General features: G+C 47.5%; 1 long non-coding RNA gene across 1 annotated transcript; it reads left to right on the top strand.

The window, feature by feature from the left end:
• Positions 1 to 254: 254 nt before the first annotated feature.
• LOC130252073 (uncharacterized) lies at positions 255 to 6,355 on the top strand. Its single transcript, XR_008840294.1, has 3 exons — positions 255 to 363; positions 2,999 to 3,062; positions 5,733 to 6,355. It is a non-coding gene; the product is annotated as an uncharacterized LOC130252073 (long non-coding RNA).
• The last annotated feature ends 12,694 nt before the right edge of the window (positions 6,356 to 19,049 follow it).

Here is a 19,049-nt window from a genome sequence, read left to right as displayed (position 1 = left end):
GGGATGAGAAATGGGCACAGGGATGTGCAGCTGGAACTGCTGGGCTGTGGACACGTCTCCCTGTGCTTTGGAAATCCAAGGGAATGTTGAAGAAGGCTAAGAATAGCCTGTCAGCCCAGCCCTCAGACACCAATGGCCATGGGAAGAGGAACCACACAAACCACAGCTGAAATTCAGAGTGAGAGAGGTCCCTGCTAATCATCAGGCATTATCATGCCATTGCTGCAAAAATGTGTTTGTTCCCCACAGAACAGCCTGTCCTTCCTTGGGAGGAGAAACTGAACTGACTCTGGGGCAGCAGCAATCCATGAAGTTCCCCAGGCTCCTCCATCCACCTTGGCCACGCTTTGGCTTCGTGTCCAGGTGAGCTCCTGAGGGAAATCTGGCTGTGCAGGAATGGGATGAGATGCAGTGCACTGCAGTTCATCCTCCAGAGGGGTTTATTAGGGGGATTTTATTAGGTTTTATTAGGTTTTATTAGGATGTGCTCCAAAGGACACTTGGGACATGTCTGTACCATAGACAGAATGAGCAGGGAAAACTCACCAAGATGCTTAAAATGAAGAAGTAATGGGAAGTTTGTGGGGTCCAAAACAATGGTAAATTATATTTAGGCACTACCAGACCAGTTTATCCACCAGGCTAAGACACAGAGGCTCTGCCAAACTGGAATAAATGGGTTCACCTGGTGTCACCTCAGCAGAACAGGGACATTGCAGGCTCCTTCAGGACTGTCAGCAGTTCTGTGTGTCCTGCTGTGCACCACAAGTGGTGACAGCAGCTGTGGAAAGCAGCAAATCCCTGGATGCAGCTGAAAGGTGTCACAGCCAAACCAAAGAAAAGCATCAGAGTTGTTCCAGGCCATACCTGAGCTGAGGAGAATCCATGGAAAAATCAGTGAGGATGAAAACCCTCAGCTGTGAAATGCTCCAAATGACCAATTTTGAAGCAAAAGCCAGGGAGAGATTCTCCCCACTGGAGAAGGGATGCTGCTCTGCAGAAGATCCTCCTGCCTCTCCTAGAGGGAGGATAATGGATGCTGATTCCTCCAGGCAATCCCATCAGCAGAAAAACACCTTTCCCTCCCCAGCTCTGCCTGCCCTGGTGTGACAGGGAGGCTTCTCTGGTGAAGGAAATGCTTTGTGCAACACAAATGTGTTTTGTCACATCAGGGACAGAGCATTTCCAAATGTCTTGGCTCTTCCACATTCAGGAAAAAGAGAAATTAGCAACCTGAGTTGCCATGGTAAATAATACAGCAGCACCCTTGCTTAATGCCACTCTGCAAATACTTTAATATTGAATAACTGTAATTTTTTTTGCTTTAGAGTCTGGAAAATAGATTTTTGAGACTAACTGAACAGTAGCTGATGAAAATAATTTTGCAGTGGTCTCTAACAGAGCCAGGCAGAAAGAGGCCAGAAAAATTAGAAACCTTATAGTCAGAGTTTTTTAAAGAATCTGGAAACAGGCAATTGGATGGTAGATGTGCTATCAATGCACTTCATGGGATGTGGGTTTGGTCTGCTGAATGGCAGGAATGCCTTCAGAGTACATCTCTCTTATTTATTGAGTAGTGACAGTGGCTTTAGAGCAGCACATGGCAGAGGAGAAGTCCCAGTTCTCCAGCACAGGGTGTTAAATAGCTCCAGGGGAAGTGCTGGGTGTGGTGGGGAGCTTTGGAAAAACAAACCAGTGCAGGACCCTCTTCCCTTCCCTGGTGCTTTCTCCCCCATTTCTCCTCCATTCCCCTCTCTCAGCAGCTGTGGTGACTGGAGAGCATAAATTAAATCCTCTGTGGCAGGACAGAACACAACTTCACACTTGACCCTTGCCTGGTGAGCCATCAGTCCTTGCTTGCCCAGGGGAGATTGTCCACGATTCAATTGCACTGGAGAAGAGGAAGAGCTCAGCAGACTCTGCTCTCCTGTTCCTCCTTGGCCAGGGGATACCTCTCTGTGCTGTGTTTTTTGGGTGAGCAGCTCATCCCAAATCCAGGGATGCTGTTCCCACCACGTACATGGGGTTGGACCAGGCTGAGGTGACCTAGCCCCTCAGACTTCTCCAAACTTCTCAGAGCAGCAGTTTTGTCATGGGCTGAAGTCTGATCCTGTCACCCTCTATGCTCCAGCATCAGTCAGATCCTCAGGCTCTATCCTGGAATAAGAGGGGAGCATAAATGCCCTGAGAGGAATGTCCTTAACCTTTATTCCACATCCTGATCTTGGTACTTGATCTTTATCCAAGATATTGATCAGCCAAAAGGCTTCCTGAAGTGGTAGGTTGTGGATTTTACATCTTCACTGAGGAAAGGGAAATAAAAACACTCAGTAAGACTCCTCAGAGTTTTTAATTTGGGGCACTGAAGAAGTACCAACCCCAAAGCCAATTTGGAATATATTCAGTGTCTTGCCCTGTTGCTGACATCAGAGGAGGAAACAGGATTAGCAGGTGTTGGATTTTTGTCTCCTGAGGGTCTGAGAAGTGTGGAAGGCTGTGGTGAGCAAGGTGTGGAAGTAGATTTGATTTCAGTTTTTCCTTCTTAAAAAAAAAAAACCAAACCAAACAAACCCAAATCAACAAAACAGAAGCAACTGAGTGCTTTGTTTAAAAAGTAATAGAAAAGTTGTGCACAAAATCTAAAAAAAAAAGACTGAAAAAATAGAAGAAAAAAAAAATCAGCTCCAGAAACAAGCTGTATCCTCTGCTGGATCCTGGCGTGGAGGGGAGATGACAGATCCCTTGCCCTGACAAAACACCAGTGGTAGGTCTCAGAACAGCATGTGAGACACCAGTTCCTCCAGGAGGTTTCTCATTCATTCACAGGCCTGGGATACATGGTGTGCTTCAACCACTGGGCAGGCTTGTGCTGTCAAGTTCTCATTCCTCCCTGTGGTTTTGGCGGTGGAGGAAGCTGGAAATTGGGATTACTTGATATTGCTCTGCCCAGCTCCACATCATCCTGCTCTTTTCCCTCACAAATATCTCCTTTTGACAGAGAACCACCACCAGAAACATCAGCCTTTCTTCAGGGCTTCAGAGCTGCTGGACACAAGCCACAGGTGGGCAAGACAAACCTTGGTGGTGGCTGGAGCACTTGGACCTTGTTTCCTAAAATTTGGGTGGTGGCTTGGACAGTGATAAGAGGAGGAACTTTTATTTTTCAGGGCATTTTGCTGAATTTCTCTCTCACACAGCCTGGTCCTATGAAGGTTTCAGCACTGGCCTTGCTTGGCTCCTCATGGAGTTGGTTTTTCAGTGAGTCAAGCCTCTGTCTCCAGAGATGGCTGGGATGGATTTTCCACGTTCCAGGATGGTTTTCATGTGATGTGAGTGCCCACCAGAGCTGGTCTGTGGTTCCCTTCCCTCTGGGGAGATGCCCCAAGCAGGGCATTGAGGTAGAGCTGAGCATTTGGGACAGGAAGAGCAAGGAATAGGGAGCAAAGAAAAAACAAACCCTCATTCATTGGACTTGATGAGCTTAAAGACCTTTCCCAGCCCAAGCTGCTCCATGATTCCATGACCCCTTCTCAAGGACATCTCCCACCTGTGTCCTGCTGTTTTCACCCCTTTCCTCCCAACACTGGGCAGCTCCATACCCTGGGCAGATCCCAGATTTGCAGAGGAGAGAGATTTCACACAGATTTGGAGATGGAGAGCTGGAGTTTCACCCTTCCTTGTGCCTCCTCTCTCAGTCTCTGTCATCACTGACAATGTGTTTATTTGCCTCCATGATGCTCATGTCCTACAGAGAGGGACTTCCCTTCCTCCCTTCCTTCCTTAAAGGTCTGTAATGGTTTTGAAAGCAGAACCAGTGAGAGGCTCCAAGTCAGAATATATTAATAGGGGGAAAAAAAAGGAGAAAGATAAAATACATGCAATAGAACGAAAGAAAAATCACTGACAGAGTCAGAATACAACCTGACACCCCGCTAGTTGGGGTGGTGGTAGCAGTCCAGGTGAAATGATCTTGTTGAAGCAGTGATCCTGTAGAAAGCTCTGGCAGCTGTTGTCCTCTGGAATCCAGTGGCAAAGGCTGCTCTGGTGTTCAAATGTCAGTTTTGATCTGGGTAGGAAAGGCTTGGCTCCTCCCTTGGCTGGAGCATCTCCCAGTGGGATGATGGAATTTTATCAGTCATGCCCTGGGACTCACTGGCCATGAACAGGAGATATCTCCTGGAGGGAGGATGGGCTGTGGGAAGATAAAGATGATTGCCCCGCCTGTTTTTTTAACAGCTGGCCCATTAGCAGAGGATATCTCCACAGAGATAAGGATCACTGTCCCACCTGGTTTCAGCAGATGGTGATAGAATACACATTTCTGGGCACATCTTTACATTGTAACCTAGGACAAGGTTTGTAAAAAAGATGAAGACAGACTTTTTAAGTAGAGCCTGTTGTGATAGGACAGGAGTTGTTGGCTGCCCCATCCCTGGCAGAGTCCAAGGCCAGGTTGGACAGAGCTTGGAGCACCCTCAGACAGTGGAAGGGAGGTTGTATTCCATGTATTCCATGACTTTTAACATCCCACCCAAACCATCCCACGATTCCTCCTCTCTGAGACAGCAGAAACTGCTCTCTGCCTTGTGGGCAGCACACAAAACACTCCAAGAAGATTTCTCAAGCTGCCTCAAGTTTCTCTCCTTCTCCTGGAGCCTTTGTCACCCTTATCCTGATTTCTCCAAAGCCATCCCTGCAAGGCCAGATCTGTCAGCAGGAGAAGGCTGCCAGGGCTGCTGATAAGAGCCCAGCACTCCCAGTTCCAGGGGACATTTGCTGTGGGGATGGTTTTTAGGGCAGGTTTTCATTATGTGGAAAGCGTGTGTCCTGCAGGGTGGCGTGGTGCCTGTATTTACAGGGCTGGCAGCTTTCAATAGCAATCTATTTTTAATGAATCCAAGCTGGAATGTGGTGCCTAAAGCCCTGATTTAAGGCAGATTTCTAAAGGGAAGATTTACGCAAATTTGCTTGATTGGAAATTAATTACTGCAACAGTCAAGTTCAGCTCAAATAATCTCGCAGAGACGGCTGCAGGAGTCAGATAATTCATGTGGAGAGAAGACATCAATTTACATTCCTTACATTTCCATCTGGAAGGTTTCCTAATTCTAGAGCAGGCCAGAGGCATCACAGACAAAGCAAAGGGTGAGGGGGACTGGTGGCAAGCTGGATCTGCTGAGGGGCACTCGGTGATCTTGGAGCTCTTTTCCAGTTTAAAAATTCTGTGATTCTGGGTCATTCCCCAAAACGCTCCCAGGAGAGCCATTGTGCCACTGAGTTATGGCCAGCTGGGTTTCAAAAGGGGTGAAATATTCCAGACCCTGTCACTTCTCCAGCTTTTCTGGATGCTCCTGTGAAGGGGAGTTTTGAGGATCCAGGTGTGAGAGGGAAAACATTTGTTGGTCTTGATGAGGGAAAGGCTTTGATTTGCAAGTGTTTTTTTTTTTTTTTTTTTTTCCTAATTATTAATCTTATTTTGCTGTGAGGAGCCCTTATCAGATTTGGGAAGGCTCTGCTGGGCTCTGATCCTGCTTACATTGCACAGATCCTCTCTCATTTCCTAAGCCAACAGTTAAATTTGGGGAATGGAAGAGGAACTGAGCGAGCTCTGTGGTCCAACAGGTGATGGGGACATGAAATGTTTGAAGTCACCCTGCATTGCCCTCAGCCTCTCTGCTGCCTCACGTGCTCCAAGCCCCCTTTCCCACCTTTCTCCCCTCTTTGCACTTCAGGAAGCAGAGCCTGGATAGGAAGGATGCTCCAAATCTCTGTAGTGCTGAAGGCTGTGCTTCCCTTTGAAGCTGGACTGGTTTTCCAGCCTTTCCCAGCTTGCTGTTCATCTGTCTGGCATCTCTTCTCCCCCAAATGCACTTCAGGAATTTCTCTGATCCCTTCCTTAGCCAGAGGGAAGAGCAGAACATGTCATCCCACATGTCACCCCTCCTCCTCTCAAAACTCAATCAAGGAAATGCTCTGTCTTGGGTTGAAATACAGGATGTGGCCAGAAATGTGAATTCTGTCCCCACCTGGGTGGGGCAGTGCCCCTGATCTCCTGGCACACATTATCTGCTCATGGGCCATCTTTAAACCAGCTGGGCAATCATCTTTATCTTCCCACAGCCCATCCTCCCTCCAGGAGATATCTCCTGTTCATGGCCACTGAGTCCCAGGGCATGACTGATAAAATTCCATCATCCCACTGGGAGATGCTCCAGCCAGGGGAGGAGCCAAGCCTTTCCTAGCCAGATCAAAACTGACATTTGGAACAGCAGAGCAGCCTTTGCCACTGGATTCCAGAGGAAAGCCAGACCTTTCCACATCATCCCTGCACCTTCAGAGGAAACTGCACCTTCTCCAGGAGCACTGCTCCAGCTGAACCACATCTGCCCCTGCAGGAGGATGCAGCCACCATTGAATGGGACTGTGCCAACACCCTGACTGACTGACGGGTGTCAGCTTGGATTCTGACTCTGGCAGGGTTTGGGATTGTTCTGTGTAATACTGCATTGCTATTTTAATTTTCCTAGTAAAGAACTGTTATTCCTAATTCCCATATCTTTGCCTGAGAGCCCCTTAATTTCAAAATTATAATAATAATTTGGATGGAGGGGGTTTACATTCTCCATTTCAAATAGGAGCTCCTGCCTTTATTGGCAGACACCTGTCCTTCACACCAGGACATGCTCCCAGCTGAGCTGTCACACCCTGGACCTTGCAGTGACACCTCATGGGTGGTTTTTGAGGTTCCCCTGTTTGCCCACAGTCACCAAGAGCTTCATGTCCATTGTGGCTGCAGACCAAGGGCTGGGAGCTGCTGGAACACCTGGCAGCTCCTTGAGGGATTTTTCTGAGGAAAAGATGCTGGGTTTGATCCCAGAAATCCACCCTTCTAAAATGGTTGGCATCCCACTGAGGTCCAGCTCTAGCACAGAGCTGTGTGATTGGTGCATGCAAAAGTAGCTGTTTGCAAATAAGGACATTAAAATAGAAATTCATCCTGGGCTGAAATGTCATCTTGCCATTCTCTGCCATGGGACAACAGGGAAAGGACAGGAATTCACAATTGTTGTGATGTTTTCCTAACTGGGAGAGCTGGGGCTGTTCAGCCTGGAGGGGGCTCTGGGGAGACCTTCCAGTGCCTAAAGGGGGCTTAAAGGAGTTTGGAGGGGAACTTTGGACAAGGGGTGGAGTGACAGGACAGTGGGGAATGGCAAGAAGCTGCCATAAGACAGGGTTAGGTGGGATATTGGGAAGGAATTGTTCATGTGAGGGTGGGCAGGCCCTGGCACAGGGTGCCCAGAGAAGCTCTGGCTGCCCCTGGATCCCTGGAAATGTCCAAGACCAGGTTGGAAATTGGGGCTTGGAGCCACCTGGGACAGTGGAAGGTGTCCCTGCCCATGGCAAGGGGTGGATTGAGATATTTAAGGTCCCCTCAACCCGAACAATTTGATATTTCTGTGATACTCTCCCAGCCTCTCACCACTTGTTCAGGATCTTCCCAAACCAGGGTTGCCTGCATTGTTTAATATCCTCAGTCACATTTCTCTTCCCTGAATCCTCCTGTCACAGCTGGAACACATGCCAGGCACAGATGTTTATCTGGAGACCCGAACTCTGCCCCCACCTCACCCCAGGTTACCTCAGTGATGCTTCCAAGCCTCTCTCAAGGATTCCTGCCCTCCAGCCTGGAATGCTGAGGTCTGACCCACCGTGGTGCTGAGCAGTTGGAAGGATCCAGACTTTTCTGGAAGAGAACGTGGGATTCAGTCCGTGGAGCTCCCCTCCAGGTTCTTGGAACTGCCAAGTGGCTTTGAAACACCTTGGGGGGGCAAACAGATGGAGAACACCACGGAGCACAAACTGCATTTCCTAAGGAGACCTGACAGGAGTAAATAAAGGTGATTTTAGCAAGGAGGAGGAGACAAGCACTTTGTTTTCCTACCACAGGATGCCATGGGTACAACGAGTCACACAAAACATTAAATTTCCTTCCAGAAGGTGGCTGACAGCATCCCTTTCTGCTAATTAAAGTAATTCTGGGTAGCTTTTTCTTGCTTGAAATTAGGCAGGGTAATTTAATCATATTTAGGTCACTCTCAGTGCACACACTGCATTTAGCAGTGCAGGTTTTTTTTTTTTTTTTTTTTTTGGACTGATGTGGTTGTCTCTGCCCGCAATCATGAATATCTACAGATTTTTCTTTGTAGATATTCATGTATCCCAGAAGGAGAGATGAAAGATGAAATCTTGAGAATTGCTGATGGTTGTTCTCACCAAGGAGCAGAGACTCCCCTCTGAGCCCAAGGAAGGGAAGGGTGGCCTATATTTTGTGTGGGAGATGGTGAATAGTTCTGCAGACACAAAGATGGAGTTTTCTCTCTGGCTGTTCACCATGCTCTAATTAGTCCAGCATTAATGGGAATTAAGTGTCCTATTTAGCTGGAGCAAGTGCCCATGCTAATGTTATTAGTGCAGCCAGCTGCAGCTGGTATTCCTGAGCTCACAGGGATTCTCTCCTTGCTGAGGAATCCAGAATTCCACAGGATTTCATGTGGCTTCACCTTCTCACTCGAGGAGAGCTGTGATCTCTGGGAAGCTGAAAGAGACCAGAAGAGCAACAGGGGTTTCAGCAGATTTCTGACACTTGGATTCTCATCAAAGTTTCACACAGGAAATGGAAAAAAATCACACAGTGCCTGGGGGACAACAAGGACAAAAAGCAAGCAGACCCTGACCTGGTCCTGCACCTCAGAAATTCTTGGCCAGCAGAAACAGAGAGTCCAACCAGAATGATGGCAAAATGTTGTTGTCCCAAGGTCCATTGAGCACAGTGCCCTGTCCCCAAGAGGAAAGGAGGGGATGACTGGATAAATAGAGAAAAAAAAGATGATAAGCACAGTGGTCCATCCCCTGCAGCAACGAGCAGGTTAGAGCTCCATGGCAGCTGGAACATCAAATTTATTGCCAGGGGAAGAGTTATCCTCCAGAAATTTCATCATCACCCCAAAAACCTGTGGATGAGGTTCCCTGGGAGGGTGGTGAGACTGGCACAGGTTTTCCAGAGAAGCTGTGGCTGCCCCTGGATCCCTGGCAGAGTCCAAGGCCAGGCTGGGCAGGAATTATCACTAAAAGTTGTTCCTTTCTGAGCCTTCTGCACCATTTATGGCTTTTCCCATCCCCTGCCAGGTCCCCTCAGGGTGCACAATGATTTTCTGGGGTTGTGGCACCTCAGGGAATCTTTTACCCAGCTAAAAACCTTTCACTGAGGAGTAAAAACTCTTTTTTTCCAGGAAATGAGGAAAAAGAAAAGACTTGTCGATGTCTGTAGTCTGGTTTTGTTCTTTTATTATTGTAGACACTCAAAAGTACCAGTGGAGGACCCAGACAGATCTGTGCTAATTTATGGGATGGAAGGACAATCCTGGCCCAAAATTGCCCTACAATTGATGTGCCAGACAAGAGCCTCTCAAATGGTTTCCAGGAAGGTTCCTGACTGTTTCCACTGATAACCAGACACCTTTGCTGGGGGATGTCAGGGGTTTTTCATCCAATTTTTAGGGCTGGAAAACACAAAGACCATGGCAGTGCCTCACATTTGTGGCCAAAAGGAGCCTCTCTGTGCTGCTGGCAGATTGATCCCGTGGGTTAAAACCCTCTGGAGCTGCAGTCACCACATCCCCATCCCTGGGTTGCCAAGGCAACCTCAGCATCCACTCCAGGATCTGGACACACATGGCTTTGTCTTCTGGCTCTGAAAGGCTCCCTAAAGCCACCTCCAATCTGCTTTTCCCAAGGGTAGGTCCTAGGAAAAGGTGAATTTCTGCACTCAGATGGGAAGTGCTTGTTTTCTAGAATGATTTAACTCTTGTCCCAGCCTGCTGGAGTTTTCTGAGCTCTCATTCCTCAGTGACACGGGAAGGGCCAGAGTGTGCCAGAACCAGTGGCCAGCCTCACTCCCAACCCTGCTTTTGACATTAATCATTCCCAGCTGCTTCAAAGAAAGATGGAAGAAATGCTCCACTTGATAAATTATGCAATTTTCCCACAGGAGAAGTTTCATCCTAATGGGCTGTTGGTAGCTGGTTTGTGCTCTGCAGCATGAGAATTGATATCCCTTTTCAGAGCAGTCTAGCAGAGCTGTAGATGCTCCAAAAACAGAGATAAATGCCATTTTCTCCCTCTTTTTTTATTTAAAAAAATATATTTTTTTGCAATCTTTCTAACCTCTGAGCTTGCACAATCGCTCTTGGTGATGAGTTCCACGGCTTAATTAGGCATTGTAATCACACAGTTTAAACTGATGAGGTGCTCTGCTTGCCTTTGAACTGAGCTGGATGGGTTTGGGTTTTTTTCTAGACATGATGAAAGCAGTGGAGAACGGGATTCCCAGCCTGCTCATTCATCATTTCGTGCCTTCTTCATGTCACCTCTTCTCCCTCTCTGCTCTCTGCATCCCCCAAGGCAGGGAAAAGCCTTTCTCTCTGTCCTGATCTAAAATCCTTTTGAAACATGGGAAGAAAAATCCACCTTTCTCCATGGATAGAGACAAACCATTTTCTTCCAGCTTTTTCCTTTGAAGGAGGGAGGAGAGAGAGAGGAATGACATTGAGACTTCATCATCCCTTTATTTTGACTTCTGGGCTAAACTGAGTCAAAACAAGATGAAGCAAGATGCTGTGAAGTTAAAATAATGATTTTTTTAAAAAAAAAAATCTCAATAGTTGATGAGACAAAAAAGGAGAAAGATTTCAAATGTCCATCTTAAAATTAATTTTATTTTTATAGACATTTTAAACGTTTGGAGGAACAAATATCCTGTTGCTCAGGAAGCCCACACTAAAAACACCAAATATTCCTATCAGGAGATAGGATGAATTATGTTGTGGTTAAGAAAACTTATTGGGGCTCAGGGAACGTGGATTTATTTCCTGTCAGGCTTATAAATACCCTCAGTAGCTCTGAACAAACCTCTGGGAAATAAATCTTAGCAGGGATTCAAACACCCCAGTCCTGAGCACTTCATTACCCATTTCTGAGGTGTTTACTGCCTGCAGAGGGACTGAAATCCCAGGGAGAAGGGGATGTGGCCAGGGAAAACATCCATATGGGAGCAGCAGATTTTGAGTCTAGCAGATTTCCTCATTCAACATTCCTCCTTCAACCCTTCCCTGAAAAAACCTCTTCCCTCCAGTCTCTCAACACTCATGGCAGGAAAAAAAGGAAAGATTTGAGAGGCTGGGAGAGATTTTTTAGAGCTGTGATAGATAAAAACTTGGGGGTCTGTTTGCTTTATATTATTTTTAGTTTATTGGGTCTTTGTTGATTTTTTTCTGTGATTCCTGCAGGTAAAATTATTCAATAATCATGGTTTGGTTTGGAGGGGACCTTAAAAATCATCCCAGCCACTTTCCACTGTCCCAGGTGACTCCAAGCCCTGTCCAACCTGGCCTTGGACACTGCCAGGGATGGGGCAGCCACAGAGGAATCACAACTCCCAGCTGAAAAAATGACAAATTGTCCTTTCCTCTGCAGCTGCAGGATTTTCCCTGCACTGATGCAGCTGGAAAATGGATCCCACCTCTGAGAGAGTGTCCCCCCCTTATCCCACTGCCAAGAGCAAACCAACGTTCAAGTTTCAGGCAGCAGATCCCAGCTGGAGGTTGGAGATTGAGAAGGACTTGATGGTTGAGGCAGAACTTTGGAATCAGGGAATATTTCTTCTGAAAGAGTGCTGTGTCCTGGGGTGCTGGTCCAGCTCTGGATCCACAGCAGCAGGAGGATGTGGAGGGGCTGGAGAGAGTCCAGAGGAGTCCAGGAGATGCTCCAGGGCTGGTGCCAGGCTGGGAGAAGAGATGAGATGAGATGAGATGAGATGAGATGAGATGAGATGAGATGAGATGAGATGAGATGAGATGAGATGAGATGAGATGAAGAGAAAGAGAAGAGAAGAGAAGAGAAGAGAAGAGAAGAGAAGAGAAGAGAAGAGAAGAGAAGAGAAGAGAAGAGAAGAGAAGAGAAGAGCTCCAGGGAGAGCTCAGAGCCCCTTCCAGAGCCCAAAGAGGCTCCAGGAGAGCTGGAAAGGGACTGGGGACAAGGATGGAGGGACAGGACACAGGGAATGGCAGGGATGGGTGGGATATTGGGAAGGAATTCCAAATAGAATGGAATCATGGAATGGTTTGGGTTGGAAAGGACCCTAAGAATGATGGCAAAATGTTGTTGTCCCAAGGTCCATTGAGCACAGTGCCCTGTCCCCAAGAGGAAAGGAGGGGATGACTGGATAAATAGAGAAAAAAAGATGATAAGCACAGTGGTCCATCCCCTGCAGCAACGAGCAGGTTAGAGCTCCATGACAGCTGGAACATCAAATTTATTGCCAGGGGAAGAGTTATCCTCCAGAAATTTCTTCATCCCCCCAAAAACCTGTGGATGGGGTTTCCTGGGAGGGTGGTGAGACTGGCACAGGTTTTCCAGAGAAGCTGAGGCTGCCCTGGATCCCTGGCAGTGTCCAAGGCCAGGCTGGGCAGGGCTTGGAGCCCCCTGGGCTGGTGGAAGGTGTCCCTGCATGGCAGGGGCTGGAGATAAATGATCTTTCAGGTCCCTTCTTGGCCAGGGCAGTGTGCAGGATTCTCTGGTGCAGACAGCAATGCAGAGCAGAGCTGCGGGACAGGCAGAGAGCCGGGGCTGCTCCCTCTCACTCAAGGGTCACTTAGTTTGAAACTTGCTGCTCTGTCAGAGCCACCAAGCCCCTGGGGATGGTGGGATCCATGTGTTTCCTGAGCTCTGCAGGCCCAGGCCATGCCAGGGAGCTCTGGGGGCTGGTTTGAGTCTGGCCCTTTTTCTTGTGGGATTGCGCCGGGGCCGAAGCGAACCCGGAGATGCTCTTTGATGCTGCCCCTGGATCCTGCTCTGCCAATGTGCTGAGGGCACAGTGACACCAAAATAAATCAAATATTTCTCAGGAATGGGGTGGGGACATCAGCAAAACCTCTGCATTATGCAATTGCCGCCAGCATTACAGCAGATTTAAAGCAGCTGCTGTTGGCTTTCCCTCTTCCCTTTCATGAACTGGTTGTTTGTTTGCTCAGGGCTGGAGGAGAGGGGAGATGTGGGGGCTGAGATGGTTGAGTGAGGGGATGGTGCCCAAATCTTCCAGAGAGAGCAGAAAATGGATGGGCAGGGTGAAGCTTGGCCAGCCTGACACGGGCAGGAGTGGTTTTGTCACCCCATCAGTATTTGGGGTTTGCATGGAGGGCCATAAACAGGGGTTGAGCCAAAAGGGATGTTCCTGGAAACACCAGCTGGAGGGGAAAAAGGTGTTTCCATCAAGGCATCGACTCCCAGCAGCTGAGGAATAGGGTCAAAGGGTTGGAGAAAGGACTTTGCTTCCTCAAGCAAAAGGAAAGAGGAGTCTGATTTATTTATTTATTTATTTATTTAAGTAGCAAAAAGTGGAGTTACAAGATTTGGATGGGGTGGGAGGGTTCAGGGGATAGGACTGGCCCTAGGGTGGTGACCAGTGGTGGCAGAGGGGACTGACCCCACTAAGGTTGGGAACCATGGGATCCTCATGGGGTTGGAGAGTGTCCAGGGAAGGGAATGGAGCTGGAGAAGGGTCTGGAGCACCAGGAGCAGCTGAGGGAGCTGGAAAGGGGCTCAGCCTGGAGAAAAGGGGGATCAGGGGGCCCTTGTGGCTCTGCACAACTCCCTGACAGGAGGGGACACCGGGGGGGATTTGGGATCTGGGAACAGGGACAGGGACAGGAGGAGAGAGAACGGCCTCAGGCTGGGCCAGGGGAGGTTTAGATTGGATATTTGGGAACATTTCTTCATGGAAAGGGCTCTCCAGCCCTGGCACAGCTGCCCAGGGCAGTGCTGGAGTCCCCATCCCTGGAGGGATTTAAAAGCTGTGTGCATGTGGCACTTGGGGACATGGGGCAGTGCTGGGGGAATGGTTGGACTGGATGATCTTTGAGGCTTTCCCAGCTGCAATAATTCTGTGGTTCCTGCAGCAGGGAGGGAGGATGTGATGCACTTGTGTACAAAGAGGAGAGGGGCAAGAGAGGGAAGATAATGGAAAGGTGGCACAGGAAAAAATCTCCAGGTGAGCACCTGCAAACAGGAAAATCCCCCAATCTCAGACACAGCAAGGCTTTACTTTTACTGCTTTGAGCAGCCTGCTGGAAACTCTGCAGGATGAGAGAAATCCCCATTCCCAAAGCACAGCAGTGCCTGCACATGCAGAGTACCTGCCTGTGGGAAAACTGGGATGCATTTTCCATCTCACCCCAGGAAAAAACATCTCTGGTAGGAACACTCCAGGCTGGAGCTTCAAAACTCAGCCATTTATGAGGAATGATTGGGTATCTCTGACCCAGGCCCTTTCCCAATCCAATGTACTCCCTTCAGCCACATATTGCTGCCTTTATTGAGCCCAAATGCTCATCAGCTTCTTTCTATTCAAATATTACCAAAAGAACATGCTCATCCAAGGGTCAGCATGGCTTAATATACAACCAGCATTTCAGCAAGCCCCAGGAGCAATCAAGTCATCACTCTAGTAGAAACAGTCCAGCCAGATATGCACAAAGCAGCCTTTTCCATCATTCCAGGAAACAGTCCCTCAGCTGTCTCCAGCAATCCTATTGTGAATAGATGTCTTTTGCCACTTTCCCAGAACATCCATAAATGCAGGGGGTTTCAAATCTGGAGAGGACAGCCCTGTTAAACCAAGATTTAGAGTCTCAGTGGAGGCAAAGGAATTCCCTGCCATCCATCCCTCTGCCTTCAGCCAGGCTGGAATGAGCTCCAGCCCTGCCAGTGATCCTCACGGTGTGAGACAATGGAGCTCTTTGGAGGTTTTTTTTTTTTTTTTTTTTTTTTTTTTTTTTTTCATAGAATCACAGAATCCTTTGGGTTAGAAAAGACCTGTAGGGTCGTGGAGTCCATCCATTCCCCCCCAGCACTGCCAAGGGCAGCTCTAACCCACGTCCCCAAGTGCCACATCAGCTTTTAAATCCCTCCAGGGATTGTGACTCAGTGACTTCCCTCAACAGCCATTTCCAGGGCTGGACAGCCTCTTCCATGAAGAAATTTCCTCTAATATCCAATCTAAACATCCCCTGGCACAGCCTGGGCCATTTCCTCTCATCCTGTCCCTTGTTCCTGACCCACCCCCCTGGCTGCCCCCTCCTGTCAGGGAGTTGTAGACACATAACTGGTGCAGTTTTAGGGTTGCTTGTCTTGACAGGGGCTCTCAGAGTCCAATCCATGATGAAGTTTGGATGGTGACAGTGAAAGACTTAAAAAAAAAAATTCCTTTCCACTCCCTCCATGCCCAGCTGTGCCTTTGCAGGGAGTGGGTAAGGGATAAACCCATGGAAAACACCTCCCAGCACATCATCTCCCCAGTTTCTGAGGCTGTGTTTTATCTGCATCTCTGTTTTATCTGGGCTTTTCAGCTCTTTGGGCTGAAAGTGAGGCCTCTGGGTTTGCAGATTGTTCCAAGCCACCACCTCATTTCTGTGTTCCCAGCCTCACCATTCTCCTTCCTCTTTGGATGCTAAAAATGCAGCAAACACCTGCAGGGCTGGAATTTTGCTTCACTCTGATCATCTCCAGTGGGAAGGTGAAAAGGAGGAGGAGCTTGCTCTGCACCCTGGGTTTCTCACCAGCCTGGGATTTATTTTCACACCTTTGTGGACAGAACTTGTGCCCTGTGAGTGCTGGATTTTCACCCATCTGCCTGAGACATCCTTTAATCACAACCACTGGACTTGGGTCAGTTTTGTTCACTACAGCAGCGCTCTGGTGCTGGGTCACAGCTTGGACTCGATGATCTCAGAGGTTTTTTCCACCCTGAGTGATTCTGTGACCCATGTCCTTGCAGGAGAGGCAGGAAGACAAACACAGGGGGAATCTCCTCACCTTCCCATTCTCCTCCTGAGAGAATCCTCACACTGCCAGGGAGTGCAAGCAGATGGAGGCTCCCACACAGCTCTCAGCTTGCATCCCTGATGGTTCCCTGAGCTTGGACAGAGCTGCTCTGGCTGCTCTTCCTTCCCAACTACTTCAAAAGCAGCTTGAGAAGACCCAGAGAGGTGAGAGCTCAGCCCTTCCCTCCCCTTCCACATTTCCCCTGCTGTTTATTTAGTCAAAGACCAACATTTTCATTTTCATTACAGTATTTCTGCTGGGTTGGTGCTGAGCTTGGTGTTCTGTTGGGTTTGTGCCATGCACCTCCTTTCCCTTTGTTTGTAGTTCAGGAACAGGAGCAGGTACATTTCCAATCCCATTATCTGCCTTTCACCTGAACTAAAAGTTTTCCAGTCTCCAAGGTGAAAGGGCCATGTTGTATTCCCAAAAACCTCTTCTTTCTTCTAAAGGAGAGTCTCAAACAAAGAAAGAATTAGCTGAAGCAAACATTTATTAATATTCATAATAATAATTGTTTCTCATTTATTTTAATCATGACTCCACTCCTGCTTTAATCCTGATTTTACACCTGTCATTATTGTAAGAATGTATGGCAAAAAAATGAGGCTGAGAACCCTTTACTGCATCAGTAACAGCAAGAGCAGCAAGTGCAACAAAAGGTAGAAAACCTTATCAAAACTTACAATAAATTATATACATCTGAGTTAATTAGAAAAGGAATTAAAGGAATTTAAACATGCCTTTTTTATTTTTTTCCCCCCAGGTGTGTAGGTTTGTTTTCTCACCCAGATGAAGTTTTACATCCAGGGATGGAGAGAATATTTTGGCAGGGGCAAGTGACCTCTCCAGAGCTCTTAGTGGGATGCATGACTTTGGCCATTGTTTTGTTCTCCTTTTATTCAGCATTTCTTTCCTTTACATCAGTGAAAGCTTTGGGTGAGGGAAGCTGAAAAATGAGGCTTTAATTCAAGCCAGAGAGGGGAGAAGCAGGCTGAGGGTTGTGCAAGAGGTGAGGCAGCTCCACCTGAGCATTAAAGGGCTCAGAAAAACCCACAAAGATGAAAGAGGATTTGAAACCAGAGCCTGGAGTGCTTTTTTTGCCTTGCAATACCACCGTGAGAATTTTAATGAGTTCTGATATAAATGAAGAATTGGACTTTTCACATTTTACTTGAACTATTTAATTATTAAAAATGAAAAGAGATGGACTAAAACAATGCAGTTTATTTTCAGCAGTTATTCTTTAAAGACAGTGTCCACATCTAGAAAAGAATTTTATTTTAAATACTTTCCATATCCTTGAGGTAAATTTCTGGCTTATTTGAACACATATAAACTCTTCCTTTGATCTTTTTGTTTACTTGTAGCACACCTAAGGGTGGAACTGAGTGTGAGTGAGAACCAAATCCAGGGTGCAGAGGTGGAAGGCTCAGCTTGTGAGTGACATTCTTTGTCACAGAGCCCCAGGGGACACCTGGTGCCACTTGCACATCCTTCTTGTGGTTGAAAAATTCAAATTAAACTGAGGAAGCCCTGTGGCCACAGAGGAAAGGATTTGAGGAGAACTCGACATCCAGGAGGGCTGAGGACAATGGGGAGGCACCAAATGACATTGAAAGCACAAGAATTTTATTCACAATGGGAAAAAAAAAAAAAAGTGTTGATAATGATGAAGACAGAAAAATTCCCTAAATATTTCTGCTCTGGCATTGGGAACAGCCAGATGATGGAATCCCAGCCTGGATGGTGAAGGGGGGCTGGGGCACAACCATTAATTCTTGACTCACACAGCTCTAACTGCACCCAAGAGTTTTCAAAGAGCATCCTGAGGAGGTCTCTGGAACAGAAATGATGTTTTTTTTTTCACTTGATTTGGGTGGTTCTGAATGATGAGAGCTGGGCTGAAGTTATAACTGTGTTTTCCAAAAGGTAAATGGGATATCCTAGGAAAGTGTATGTCCCTTGGTCTGGCATTAATCCCAGGCTAAAAAATACATAATCTCACACAGGACACAATAAATTAAGGGAAAATAATTAATAGAGGAAGGAAATTAAAGGAGGGTAACAAAAGTAAGACAAAGCAGTAACGCTGTCAAGTGAATTTGGTACCTGATAAAAATAAGATTATGAAGTTTTTCAGAATTGTAATGGGCTTGATCGTAAAGATCTTGTCACAAAGTTACAGAGAGTGGCGCTTTAAGTTAGTCCTGGGTTTAGTTTGAGTAACAATGGTGAGCAAGGCATGTGGAAGGCATTAAACAGCCCTCAAAGCAGCTAATTAATGGGATTCAAAGTGTAATTGTGAAGGCAGTAATTAAAGCAGGGACCATGTTCCCACCAAAAGGCCAAAAGCATTTCCATGCTCTTTAACTTTTGGATTAATGACCTGGAGACAACACACGGTGGCTGCTGATAAAACCTTCCAGGTGACCCAGGGAAGCCATAAACACGGAGGAAGGAATTGTGCAAGGCAGAGAAATGTTGGTTCACTCGCTGACACGCCACGGGGATGGAGCTGGACACGGCCAAGGATGAGGGAAGGCAGCAAAAACCCAAAAAGCTTTGGGAATTTGGGGGTGTGGTGGGAGCCGTCTGGATCTGGGCTCCCACTGCTGCTGGAGCACCAAAGGATGTGAAGGTGGAATGGAAAGGTAAAGCAGGGATGGAAGGAGCAGGCTGTGTCCTTGGGACACTGCTGGGAGCCAAGAAAGCAGCATTGCTCAGGCTGCTCAAGGACAGGGGATTGGGACAATGATTAAACACCTGCTGGAGATGTGATGTTTGGCACAAAGCATGTTCTCAAAGAGGTGTTGCCTTCTTGGGCCAATGAGCTTTTCCATTCTGCATTGCACGATCTACTCTATATAAGTGCAGTGTTTCTTTAAATAAAGCTCTCTTGTGCTTCATTACATGAAGAACTTCGCTGCATTATCCTTTTCTCCACTCTCCTATAGCTCAAATACAACAAGGCTCAGCCCTGAAACCAGCACTGGAGGGTGGTTTGAGGGGAGACACAGCCTGTGGGAAGTGCTGGCAGCTGGAAAGGGCTGGAGGAGCCCAGGGGTGAGCTGTGGGAGGGAGAAATCCTTACAGGCAGTTTGGTTTTCTCAGCT

This window comes from Oenanthe melanoleuca, chromosome 4 (assembly GCF_029582105.1).
Source record: "Oenanthe melanoleuca isolate GR-GAL-2019-014 chromosome 4, OMel1.0, whole genome shotgun sequence".
Taxonomy (NCBI): Eukaryota; Metazoa; Chordata; class Aves; order Passeriformes; family Muscicapidae; genus Oenanthe; species Oenanthe melanoleuca.
The sequence above is the reverse complement of the archived record's forward strand: the minus strand, read 5'-3'. Positions and strand labels throughout refer to the sequence as shown.